This window comes from Chlorocebus sabaeus, chromosome 23 (genome assembly GCF_047675955.1).
Source record: "Chlorocebus sabaeus isolate Y175 chromosome 23, mChlSab1.0.hap1, whole genome shotgun sequence".
In the NCBI taxonomy this organism is placed as follows: domain Eukaryota; kingdom Metazoa; phylum Chordata; class Mammalia; order Primates; family Cercopithecidae; genus Chlorocebus; species Chlorocebus sabaeus.
In genome coordinates this window covers 47,982,716-47,995,305 of record NC_132926.1, presented here as the reverse complement: position 1 = coordinate 47,995,305, position 12,590 = coordinate 47,982,716, and the positions used below count along the sequence as shown (strand labels likewise).

At 44.9% G+C, this 12,590-nt stretch overlaps 2 long non-coding RNA genes across 3 annotated transcripts in view; one reads left to right on the top strand and one right to left on the bottom strand.

Moving 5' to 3' along the window:
- Positions 1-2,269: 2,269 nt before the first annotated feature.
- Positions 2,270-11,958, top strand: LOC119627573 (uncharacterized). The gene is made up of 3 exons (XR_005243768.2): positions 2,270-2,595; positions 6,279-6,328; positions 9,811-11,958. It is a non-coding gene; the product is annotated as an uncharacterized lncRNA (long non-coding RNA).
- LOC103244542 (uncharacterized) overlaps positions 10,344-12,590 on the bottom strand; it is a 39,223-nt gene continuing 36,976 nt past the window's right edge. For both annotated transcript variants that reach the window (XR_005243769.2, XR_005243770.2), the window contains 2 exons: positions 12,350-12,475; positions 10,344-10,436 (listed from right to left, as the gene is read on the bottom strand). This is a non-coding gene — a long non-coding RNA (uncharacterized lncRNA). The remainder of the gene's footprint in view (positions 10,437-12,349; positions 12,476-12,590) is intronic.

Genomic DNA, 12,590 nt, shown 5'->3' with positions numbered 1-12,590 from the left:
CCTAGTCTCCTTTTTTTTTTTTTTTTTTTTTTTTTTTTTTTTATTTAATAAGCAAACTACACCTATGGCTAAAGCCCCGTCCTCCATCCTGTTCTTCCTGTTCCTCATCTTCCCTCCTGGATATAATTGTTAAATTTTTTTATTTCACATTTGTATATTGACTTTATATCCAGTCACCTAACTAAACTCTTCTTAAACAGCTCACTTATAAATGTCCCTGATTTGTTGTTGTTGTTGTTGTTGTTGTTGTTGTTGTTTGGAATAGGTCTCACTCTGTTGCCCAGGCTGGAGTGCAGTGGTAAGATCACAGTTCACTGCAGCCTCAACTTCCCAGACTCAAGCAATCCTCTCACCTCCACCTCCCAAGTAGCTGGGACTACAGGCACACACCACCATACCCAGCTAGTTTTAAAATTTTTTTGTAGAGATGGGGTCTCCGTATGTTGCCCAGGCTGGTTTTGAACTCCTGGGCTCAAGGGATCCTCCTGCCTCAGCCCCCGAGAATGCTGGGATTATAAGCGAGAGCCACTGCACAGAGCCCCTGAATTTTTTATGAAGACAATCATGTCATCTTACATATAAAATTGCAATTTTTTCTTTCATTGTAATTTTTATTCTTTGAATTTATTTTTCCCATCATACTATGCTAGCTAAAACATCTAGCACAATGTTGAGTGGCATCAGTGGTAGCAGGTAGATTTTCCTCGTCAGATTTAACAGAAATGCTTCAGATATTTTGCCATCAAGGATATTGTTTGCTGTAGGTATTTGGTAGATACCTTTTCTCAGGTTTGGGAAGTTTCCTTCAATTCTGGATTGGTCAAAAGTTGTTTTGTTTTGTTTTTTGAGACAGAGTCTTGCTCTGTCGTCCAGGCTAGAGTGCAGTGGTATGATCTTGGCTCACTGCAACCTCTGCCTCCCAGGTTCCCGGGTTCAAGCAATTCTCCTGCCTCAGCCTCTTGAGTAGCTGGGACTACAGGAGCCCACCACCATGCCTGGCTAATTTTTGTATTTTTAGTAGAGATGGGATTTCACCATGTTGGCTAGGATGGTCTCGATCTCCTGACCTCATCATCCACCCACCTCAGCCTCCCAAAGTGCTGGGATTACAGGCGTGAGCCACTGCGCCTGGCTAGTCAAGAGGTTTTACAATGAGTGATATGAAATTTTTATCAAATGTTTTTTCTACTTGCATCTATTGAGATGATTATATGATTGTTCTTCTTTACTCTGTTAATTTGGCAAATTACTTTAGGTTTTCTAATTTTAAACTGTTCTTCTATCCCTGGTGTGTGCATGTATATTTGTATATGTGTATCTATATACAGTTTGCTAATACTTCATTTAGGAAGTTTGCCTTTCTCTTCATAAGTTAGATTGCCTATAATATTCTCATATTGCCCTTGACCAAACAAGATTATACTAACCTCATAAAGTTAATTAAGAAGAATTCCTTCTTTTCCAATTTTCTGAAACAGCTTTTGTTGTTTTTTTGTTTTGTTTTTGTTTGTTTGCAATGGAGTCTTGCTCTGTTGCCCAGGCTGGAGTATAGTGGCTTGGCACAATCTCGGCTCACTGCAACCTCCAACTCCCAGGTTCAAGCGATTCTCCCGCCTCAGCCTCCTGAGTAGCTGGGAGTACAGGCGCCCACCACCATGCTCAGCTAATTTTTGTATTTTTGGTAGAAATGGGGTTTCACCATGTTAGCCAGGCTGGCCTCGAACCCCTGACCTGAAATGATCCACCCTCCTCGGCCTCCCAAAGTGCTGAGATTACAGACATGAGTCACTGCACCCGGCCTGAATTTTCTCAAAGAGTTTAAATAAGAGAGGGATATCTGTTCCTTGAATAATTTGGCAAAAATCACCCATAAAATTACCTAGGCCTATAGTTTCCCAGTATGTTGGAAAGTTGTTGCTTTTTTTACAATAAACTTTTAGTTCTGGAATAATTTTAGACTTACAAAAAAGTTTCAAAGATGGTAAACAGGGTTTCCCTATACCTCTCATCTAGTTTCCCCTCAAGTTAATATATGAATATATAACCATGGTATATATGTCTAAAGAAGTTAACATTGATATATTACTATTAACTAAACTCCAGTCTTTGTTTGGATTTCACCACCGCCATTAGTTTTCCCACTAATGTCCTTTTTCTGTTCCAACATCCAGTGTGGACTACCACATTGTATTTAGGGAGGGTTGATTTATATGTTTACTTAACAGTCTTGGTTGATTGTTACAGTAACAGCCTCCCTACCCCCCTTGAATCTCTATCCCTGTATCCTTACCTATGCATAATCCCTCCCACATTGATTCAGTGACTTGCTTTGGCCAAGATTTGTTATAATTTGGCCAATGAGACATTAGCAAGTGTGACGCAGCGGCTTGAAAAACTCCTGTGCACTGGGGCTTGCTCTATTTTGCTGCTTGCTGGGAATCCTTCTGCTAACACAAGAAGTCTGGAATAACCCCATGGAGACAGGTGACTCAGCTGACAGCCAGCACCAACTGCTAGACACGTGAGGGAGGGCATCCTGGATTGTCCGGACCCAGAAGAGCTGCCAGATGGCTGTCACTGCCAGAGTGACTCTAGGTAAGACCAGCAGAACAACTGTCCAGATGTGCCTGGCCTGAACTGCTAACCACAGAATCATGAGCACATAAAATGATTGTTGTCTTATTTTTATTTATTTATTTATTTAGTTATCTATTTTTAGAGACATGGTCTTTCTCTGTCACCAGGCTGAAGTGCAGTAGCACAATTGCAGCTCACTGCAGCCTCAAAGCCCTGGGCTCAAGCGATTCCCCTTCCTCGGCTTCCCCAGTTGCTGAGACTACTGGCGCATACCACCTGTACTAATTCTTTTTTTGGTAGAGACAGGTTCTCCCTGTGTTGCCCAGGCTGGTCACAAACTCCTGGGCTCAAGTGATCCTCCTGCCTCAGCTTCTCAAAGTGCTGGGATTACAGGCAAGAGCCACTGTGCCCAATCCATGAATTTTTTTATGTAGACAATCACGTCATCTTGAATATAAAATTGCAATTTTTTTCTTCCACTGTAATTTTGCGCAAGCGATTCTCCTGCCTCAACCTCCCAAAGTGCTGGGATTACAGGCGTGAGCCATCATACCCAGCTGACTGATTATTGTTTTTTTGTTTTTTGTTTGAGAGAAAGAGAGTCTTACTCTGTCACCCAGGCTGGAGTGCAGTAGCGTGATCTCAGCTCACTGCAACCTCTGCCTCCTGGTGCAAGCGATTTTCATGTCTCAGCCTCCCGAGTAGCTGGGATTACAGGCATTTGCCACCGCACCTGACTAATTTTTGTATTTTAGTAGAGATGGGGTTTCACCATGTTGGCCAGACTAGTCTCGAACTCCTGACCTCAGATGACCTGCCCACCTCGGCCTCCAAAGTGCTGGATTACAGGTGTGAGCCACCAGGCCTGGCCTGATTATTGTTTTAAGATACTATGTTTTGGGGTGATTTGTTACTCAGCAATAGATAACTGATACAAGGGATATAGAACTAACATAGAACTATTCAGTTTTTCTGTAACTTCTTTTTTTTTTTCTTTTTTGAGACGTCTGGCTCAGGCTAGAGTACAATGGTGTGCTCTCGGCTCACTGTGACCTCTGCTCCCTGGGTTCAAGTGATCCTCCCACCTCAGCCTCCCAAGTAGCTGGGACCACAGGCATGTGCCACCATGTCCAGCTATTTTTTTGTATATTTAGTAGAGACGGGGTCTTGCCATATTGCCCAGGTTGGTCTTGAACTTGTGAGCTCAAGCAATCTGCCTGCCTCAGCCTCCCAAAGTGCTGGGATTATAAGCATGAGCCACCATGCCCGGCCTTAGTTTCCTTTTTTATTTCCTTTCTTAATACTTTCTTCAGGCTATCCTGTTACTCTTTTTCTAATTCTTAAACTGGATACATCAGCTTATTAATTTTTAGTCTTTTTCTTTCTCTAATATATTATTTAAAGGATATACATTTCTCTCTAATCATTGTTCTAGCTGATTCCAAAAAAATTTTATATGATGTTTTAAGGACCTTCACTTCCAAATGTTTTGTAATTTTCTTTGTGGTTTCTTCTTTTCTCTATGAATTATTTAGACACACATCCAAATATAATGGGGTTATTTTGGCTATCTCTTTGGTTTTAATTTTATTTATTTATTTATTTATTTTTTGAGACAGAGTCTCACTCCACCATCCAGGCTGGAGTGCAGTGGCACATCTTGGCTCACTGCAACCTCTCTGCCTCCTGGGTTCAAGTAATTCACATGCTTCAGCCTCCCAAGTAGCTGGGACTACAGGCGTGCTCCACCACACCCAGCCAATTTTTGTATTTTTCGTAGAGACAGGGTTTTGCCATATTGGCCAGGCTGGTCTCAAACTCCTGGCCTCAAGTTATCCACCTGTCTCAGTCTCTCAAAATGCTGGAATTACAGACATGAGCCACTATGCCCTGCCTCTTTGGTTTTAACTTCTAGTTTTATTTCATTAGGATGAGATAATCTAGTCAGTATGATAGCTATTCTTTGATATTTGTTAAAATTTGCTTTATGAATTAGTTCAGGGGTCATCAAACTTACTTTTTCTGTAAATGGCCAGATAGTAAATTTTAATTTTTATTTTTATTTTTTGAGACGGAGTTTCATTCTTTCACCCAGGCTGGAGTACAGTGGTGCCATCTTGGCTCACTGCAACCTCCACCTTCTGGTTTCAAGCGATTCTCCTGCCTCAGCCTCCCGAGTAGCTGGGATTACAGGCGCCCGCCACCACACCTGGCTAATTTAGTATTTTTAGTAGAGATGGGGTTTCACCATATTGGGCAGGCTGGTCTCGAACTGCTGACCTCATGATCTACCTGCCTCAGCCTCCCAAAGTGCTGGGATTATAGTCGTGAGCCACCGTGCCTGGCCGATAGTAAATATTTTTATCTATTTATTTTTTTGAGACAGAGTCTCGCTCTGTCACCTAGGCTGTAGAGTGCTGGCTAATTTTTGTAGTTTTAGTAGAGATGGAGTTTCACCATATTGGCCAGGCTGGTCTCAAACTCCTGACCTTGTGATCCACCACCTCAGCCTCCCAAAGTGCTGAGATTACAGGTGTGAGTCACCGTGCCCAGTCAGATCAAATGTTCTTATCTTTATTTTCCCTAGCAGGTTAGAAGTTATATATTCTGTTTTCTTTTAGTAGTTGTCTTTACATTTTTAACTTATAGAACTGTCTTAATAAAGGCCAAATATAAAATATTAATGGTACCTCAGAGACAGATCCAGGTTTTATGGGATCTGAAGCTTATTCAATTTGGAAGCTCTCTTTTTTTTTTTTTTAAAGAAGAAGGAGAGGGAGAGGGAGAGGGAGAAGGAGAGGGAGAAGGAGGAGACAGAAATTACTCTTGCAGCTTATACTTCCCTAGCTTCATGATCAATTCACTTTCTGTTACACTGTCTTCCAAAACAATGAAATGCTTCACTTCGGCTGGGCATGATACCTCAGGCCTGTAATCCCAGCATTTTGGGAGGTCGAGGAAGGTGGATCACTTGAGGTCAGGAGTTCAAGACCAGCCTGGCCAACATGGTGAAACTCTGTCTCTACTAAAAATACAAAAATTAGTCGGTCATGGTGGTGTAAGCCTGTAATACCAGCTACGTGGGAGGCCGAGGCAGGAGAATCACTTGGACCTGGGCGGTGGAAGTTGCAGTAAGCAGAGATCATGCCACTGCACTCTAGCCTGGGCGACAGGGGGAGACTCCATCTCAAAAAACAAAAACAAAAACAAAAACAGAATGCTTCACTTCAATTACTCTACTCCATCTTCTTAATTACTGTTACCTATCACTTTATTTTTTTTCTCATTTTAAACCCTCTCAATTAGTTGCTGTCATTATTGTTGTTGTTTTATACACAAGGATTATGAGATTTACCCAACATATTCTTTTTCCCCTTAGTATTGTGTCTTCCCTTCCATTCCTATCAGAGTTTGTTGTTTTTTTTTTCTTTTTGAGGAATACTTTTCAGCAATGTTTTCAATGAGAGGACGTATGTGAAAATGTTTCTCAGTGCTTTTTTTTTTTTTTTTTTGGTCTGAAATGTCATTATTTTGCACTCATTCTTGAACAACATGTATTTTAGTTTAGAATTTGGGGATAACAATTATTTTCCCCCAGTCCTTTGAAGATATTATTCTGATCTCTTTTGTTGTTAATGAGAAGGCTGTTTACTTATGATTTCTTTGTAGGTAATTTTTCTTTTTTCTGTGGTTTCTTTTAGGATTTTCTCATTGTCTTTGGTGTCAAGAAGTTTCACTACAACGTGGCTAGGTATAAAGTGATTTATATTTTCTCTGTTCGGAAACCACTGTGCGTCTTCAGCCTGAGGAGTCACAGACCCAACAGTTCTGGAAAATTATTAGCTGTCAGCTCTTTGCATATTGCTTCTTCCGCATTCTCTCCATTGTCTTCTGCCGAAATTAATAGTAGAGGTGTTTCTTCTACTTACTCTGTCCTCTGTGCATCTTGCTTTTCTTTTCACATTTCTTTTCAGTCTTTTAAAAATCTCTAGGCCGAATCGGTACACTTACCTAAAGTGAATTTAGAATAGAAAAAGACTTCTCTGGGAGGTGACTGTGTGTGTGTGTGTGTGTGTGTGTGTGTGTGTGTGTGTGTGTGTTCACACGCCCATTTTAGTAAAAGCAAATTTTACCTAGTAGCAGTCCTCTCTGGGAGTCCCAGCAAGACTCCCACCCACACAGCCACCCCCAATGTTTTACTGTGCTTTCAGAAGAAAAAAAATGAATGTTAAAGAAATCAGAAGCACAAAATGACTTACAGTAATAATCTGCCAAATTAGAAACAAAATCTTCAAAGGATCACCAGAGTTGACTAGAGATAAGGGAAATTTTTTTAGTGCTCTCTAAACCTTATGGTGCAGGATGGAGGGGCCCATTTCAATGGGCTGTAGCCCAAACCCTCTGAATAAATCCTGGGAGAATGTAGTTCTCAATACTTCTCCACCAGCCATCCGCTAATAATTCAGGACTGTTCTTAACCACAGGAACGTATGAAGGTGGGGCAGGGCAGGAGGAAGGAATGATGACCCCCGCAGAGGTGAGGAGTCTCTCCCATAGCCAACTGATTACCACCTATTAGGAAGGAAACTGAATGTCTGACAAGTCCTGGAAGCTTCCTCTACCACCCAGGCCTCCTGAGTGGCATCGAAGAAAGGATGAATCATCAGACCCAGAACCTCTGGGAGACCACACTATGGCCTTTGGGGAGTGAGGGGATCTCACTCCTGCTTCTCAGCGTTTCTCTTTATTTCTCTACCTTTGACGGTTCGGGTTGGGTTAGGGCTGGTTTGCATGCTGATGGATGTGTCAAAAGTGTTCGGACCAGAGCAACTCCATCTTGAGTAAAATGAGGCTGAGACCTACTGGGTTGGATTGCCAGGTGGTTAAGGCATTCTAAGTCACAGGATGAGACAGGAGGTCGGGACAAGATACAGGTCATAGAGACCTTGCTGATAAAATAGTTTGCAAAAAGAAGCTGGCCAAAACCCAACAAAACCAAGCTTGGTGACAAGAGTGACCTATCTTCATCCTCACTGCTACTCTCCTACCAGCACCCTGACAGTTTACAAATGCCATGGCAACATCAGAAAGTTACCCTATATGATCTAAAAAGGGGAGGCATGAATAATCCATTCCTTGTTTAGCATGTAATAAAAAACTAACTGTACAAATGGGCAACCAGCAGCCCTCTGCTCTGTCTATGGAGCAGTCGTTCTTTTATTCCTTTACTTTCTTATTTTTTTTTTGGAGGTGGAGCCTCACTCTGTTGCCCCGGCTGGAGTGCAATGGCGTGATCTCGGCTCACTGCAACCTTTGCCTCCCAGGTTCAAGTGATTCTCCTGCCTCAACCTCCTGAGTAGCTGGGATTACAGGTGCCTCCTACCATGCTCGGTTAATTTTTTTATTTTTGGTAGAGATGGGGTTTCACCACATTGGCTAGGCTGCTCTCGGACTCCTGACCTCAAGTGGTCTGCCCGCCTCAGCCTCCCAAAGTGCTAGGATTAGAGGCTTGAGCCACCACGCCTGGCTGAACTAAGGTTTTATCTAAATAACATTTATTTTTAAATACATGATTATGGCATAGAGTATTAAACATTTCAGAAGCGCCTAAGATAATTACAGTCATCCTTTAATCCCAGCACCCAGAGAGAACCACTACTAAGAATGTATTGTCTTATTTCCCTCCAGTCTTTTTTCCATACAGGCTTATATAGTTATTGGATAACAATGTCAAGAGCATTTTTTTGTTCATAGTAAATATTCTATGTCATCATTGCTCATGATTTGAAGTCTAGGATTTTCTCCAATGCTGTCTGGCCGTGGTAAACTATTAGTTAATTAGTGAATGTAACAGTCTCTACTGCTGAATATTCCCACGGTTTTCCAGTTCTAAGCAATGTTCCAATGTGTCACAGCACACACTTTTTTGCATGTATCTGCGATTATTTTCTAGGCAGCAAGGAGGTGCTGGATCAGAGGTCGGCACAGTTTTAAAGAACTTGTACAAATTTATTGCCAAAATGGCTCTTAGGATTTTCACAGGAAATTGGTCTCCAGCCACTTCCCAGGGGCGTAAACCCCGCCCAGCAGAGGAACCTAGCGGTGGGGGCTCTGCCGTCCCACCCTGAGTCCCGAGGGCTGACCAGTCTTTCAGGAAGTGTTAGGGGTTAACCCAACACACCTCGACCCCGCGACCCCGAGGCGGATTCCCCCGAGGGACTCCTCGGCCCAGCCTTCCTGGGGGATGATTTTACAAAAAGTGCCCAGCGGGTGCCACCCGCCCCTTCCCTTGGACAGCGCTCAGCCACTGCGAAAGTGCGGACGCAGCGGGGGCGGCGCTGCGCGGGAGGGGGCAGCCAGCGCGGCCACTTCAAAGCTCCGCGTGTGGGGCGGCAGGGGACTGGCTGGACTTGGAGGCCCACAAAGGGACTCGCCCCTTCCCACCAACCCCGGGCCCAGCCGCGCCAGCTGTGCAGGTGGCGACATCCTCCTCGCCCAGCCTCGGGGGAGCGCCCTTCTCCACGCCCCCACCCACCCTGTCATTCCCACCTAGAGACCCTCAGCTTCAGGGCTCTCAGCCTCAGGCACTTTTGTCTGAGGTAAATGCGGATGACCAGCCTCACCCAGACCAAAAGTAACACCTTAAGCTTTTCCACCACGCAGAATTCCCCTTAGCCTTGACTTTCGTTTTTTGGGTGAGGGGTGAGTGTCTTGAAAGAAATGAGAAGTTAAGTTTTGAGTCTGAAAGAATTAAAATTCTCTGCCCCCACCCCCACCCAGTTCCAGTATTAGTGCGGCGTTGGAGGGTGGCCGAGGGTTGAGAGGCGGGGTGATGGATCCTGGACACAGCATGGCCTTGCCCTTAGCCCGTGTGGGCGGACCTGGGGTCTGCGAAATGCTGACATAATGGTCACAGATCCACTCTACCCCTCCTCCTTGGGAAGGGAGAAGCCAGTCTCCCTCTCTGTACACTCTCCTCTCTGGTGGGCCTGTCCCAGGGTAACCCCTGGATAGGAGGCTGGAGTTTCCCCCCCAGGGCTCCTTTGGCATCTGAGGTTGTGTGGAAGCTGATTCTGGTAGTGGAACCCAGTCCCCTACAGCAGCAGCCATGCAAAGGGGTTCTCAAGTAGCTGAGCAGCTCGCCCTAGGGTCTGGCCCACCGATTCCAGGGAATGTAAAGGCTAGTTCATCTTGCAGACAGCTTCTAAGAACTTCATCTCATTTATTCAACAGGAGCTGTTAGGCACCTACTATATATTAGGTGTTGAGCTTACAACCATGAACAACAGCCAGTCAAGACAGACAAGAATTTATATATTACCCAACCAGAGAGAGAGGGTAACCCAAACATTACTGCCCAGGATTATAACTGGAGCCAGACTCTGTCCCACTGAAGGGGCAGGACCTGCTGCAGCTCTCAGGAGCTCCAAAGGAGCTCCCATTCATCTCACAGGATTTGTGGTCACTTTGTGGTAGGTAACAGAGCCTCCTTCCCACCTCCCTTCGCTACCTGCATCAAACAGAGGAGCCTGCAGTTGACAGGAATCCTCTTTCTCATGATCAAGATGGCTGATGTTCATGGACAGCACACTGGAGAGAAAGGACCAGGAGTTCTGTGAACTGCAGGGTGACAGCTCTGCCCTGGGCAGAAACACCGGACAAATGCCCATTGGGTCTGACCCTCAGCCTGCAACTGGACCATCCTCAGGTGCAGAAGTGTCCAAGCCACCAAGTAAGCCCAGGAAGGGCAGTAAGTCTTTCTGATGGTCTTTAGTTCCAAGGGTCCAAGCTCCAGTTTCCTCCCATCTCGGTCCCAGTGATGGTCTCCTCCAACCCCATTGTGACCTCCTCCAGTCCAGCTGAGAACCAAGAGAACATCAAGATCTTGAAACCTCAAGACCTTTAGAAGACCTTCTCTGGGGATGTGGTCTCCTATTGTTTCTGTTATGAAAACCCCAGAGCACTTCCCAATCATGTTGTGTAAACAGCTCACCGCCAATCTCAGAACCCTTCATTTGGCTCCAAAGGGAAGAACGGGGAGAGTCGCTCACTGCACAGGGGTGAGCAGTTGTGTGCCTAGAAAAGGATGGTCTTGCAGGCTATGTCAACAGTCAAGAGGTCCTAGGCTTTTAGGCCTAGCTGGAACATCTGACCTGACAGCCCTGCTAACCAGACCTCTGGACCCATCACCAGTGCCCTGAAGGCCCTGCCTCCCAAAGGGATGCCAGGTAGGGTGCCTACCTCTTAGTAGAGGGAGGGGCACAAGATTAATTCTCCTTGAATATTGCCTTCCTAGGATGATGCGACTCTTCAAACAAGTAGAGGCTGAGCAGCTAACACCCTGAGGCAGCGATTCCCAAAGTCAGGTCCTTAAACCAGGGGCATCACATGGGAACTTGCTAGAAATGCAGATTCTCAGGCCTCATCCCAGTCCTCCTGAATTAGAAATTCCAGGGGTCTGGCCCACCAATGTGTAGCTTAAAAAGCTCTCCAGGTAGTCTCCATACCCAACAAAGTTTGAGCATCACTGCTGTGGGTTGAGGAAGACATATTATTTCACCTTTTACTTGAATACCTCCTCTGATGCAGACCTCATCACCAAACAAAACAGCCATCCTTGAGTTGAGCTAGGCTGAGTTACATACAAGGATGTTTGCTACAGTGTTGCTTGTGATGGTGACAATCTGGAAACAATGTGAATGTTAATCAGAGAGAGAATGGTAAATAACCCATGGAATACACACTGGAGAATACTAAACAGTCATTTAAAAAGTAGGAAGTAGGTTTACATACATTGATGTGCAAAGATCTCCAACATGTACCAGTAGCTGAAAAAGGAAGCTGCTGAATAATACATATAACTCAGACTTGTGTGTGTGTATGTGTATCCCAAACAAAATTATTTTTGTATCTACATACTTGTCCATGAAAATGCATTTTAAAAAGACTGGAAGAAGACACATCCAACAGATAACCCTAAGAGGGGGACAGAGATGGAAGAACTCTAACTTTAATCACGCTATTTTTTCCCCATTATTTGTATTTATATGTCATCAAAAGTCAACATAAAAATGAATAAAAGCTGACTAGGCACGGTGGCTTATGCCTGTAATCCCAGCACTTTGGGAGGCCGAGGTGGGTGGATTACGAGGTCAGGAGATCGAGACCAGCCTGGCTAACATGGTGAAATCCCATCTCTCCTAAAAATGTAAAAATTAGCTGGGCGTGGTGGCAGGTGCCTGTAGTCCCAGCTACTCAAGAGGCTGAGGCAGGAGAATGGCATGGACCCGGGAGGCAGAGATCCCGCCACTGCACTGGGTCACAGAGCCAGACTCTGTCTCACCAAAAAAAAAAAAAAAAGAATGAATAAAAGTTTTGAAATTACATCTACTTTGAAAAAGGACATTAAACTTGGGAGCAAGCATGCTAGCATGGGGGTGTTCTGTAACCTCATGTCAGACACAGAGCCTGGATGGAGCTGGGCCCCAGGGATCTGACCCTGACTCACCAATGCAAGATCACCCTGAGAAGAGGGAAGAGGGCCTCACAGTGCAAGTCCAGAGCAGAGGTTTTGTTGCCAGATAGCAGCCTTACCAGTCAGGCCTGGTCAACCAACCTATGAGGTACCTGTGGCAGCCTCACCCTTCCCGGGCCTCTTCTCCTCCAGGTTTAGCCCACCCAGCCCCAGTCACTCGGTGGTGGGAGGACCATTGGCTTCCCTTTCCCAATAGCGCTTAGAGTTTTAAAAAGAAACCTAAAGAACAATGCTTACCTTGCCCAATAAGGAATCATGGACTGATGCAGGGAACTCCAAACAGATGAAGGGAGATTTGGTAATGATGGTCCTCACATGTGCCATGAAGACATCCACCATCAAAGGCTCCTTTCCCAGGAAAACCTAGACAGAGCAAATGGCACAGTCAAACGCCACAGTGACTGCCCCAGACCCCAGACCTGGGTCCTAGCCCTCCTCTCTGCTCATAACTTTGCTCAGTGGGGCAGCTCCTCCAGCC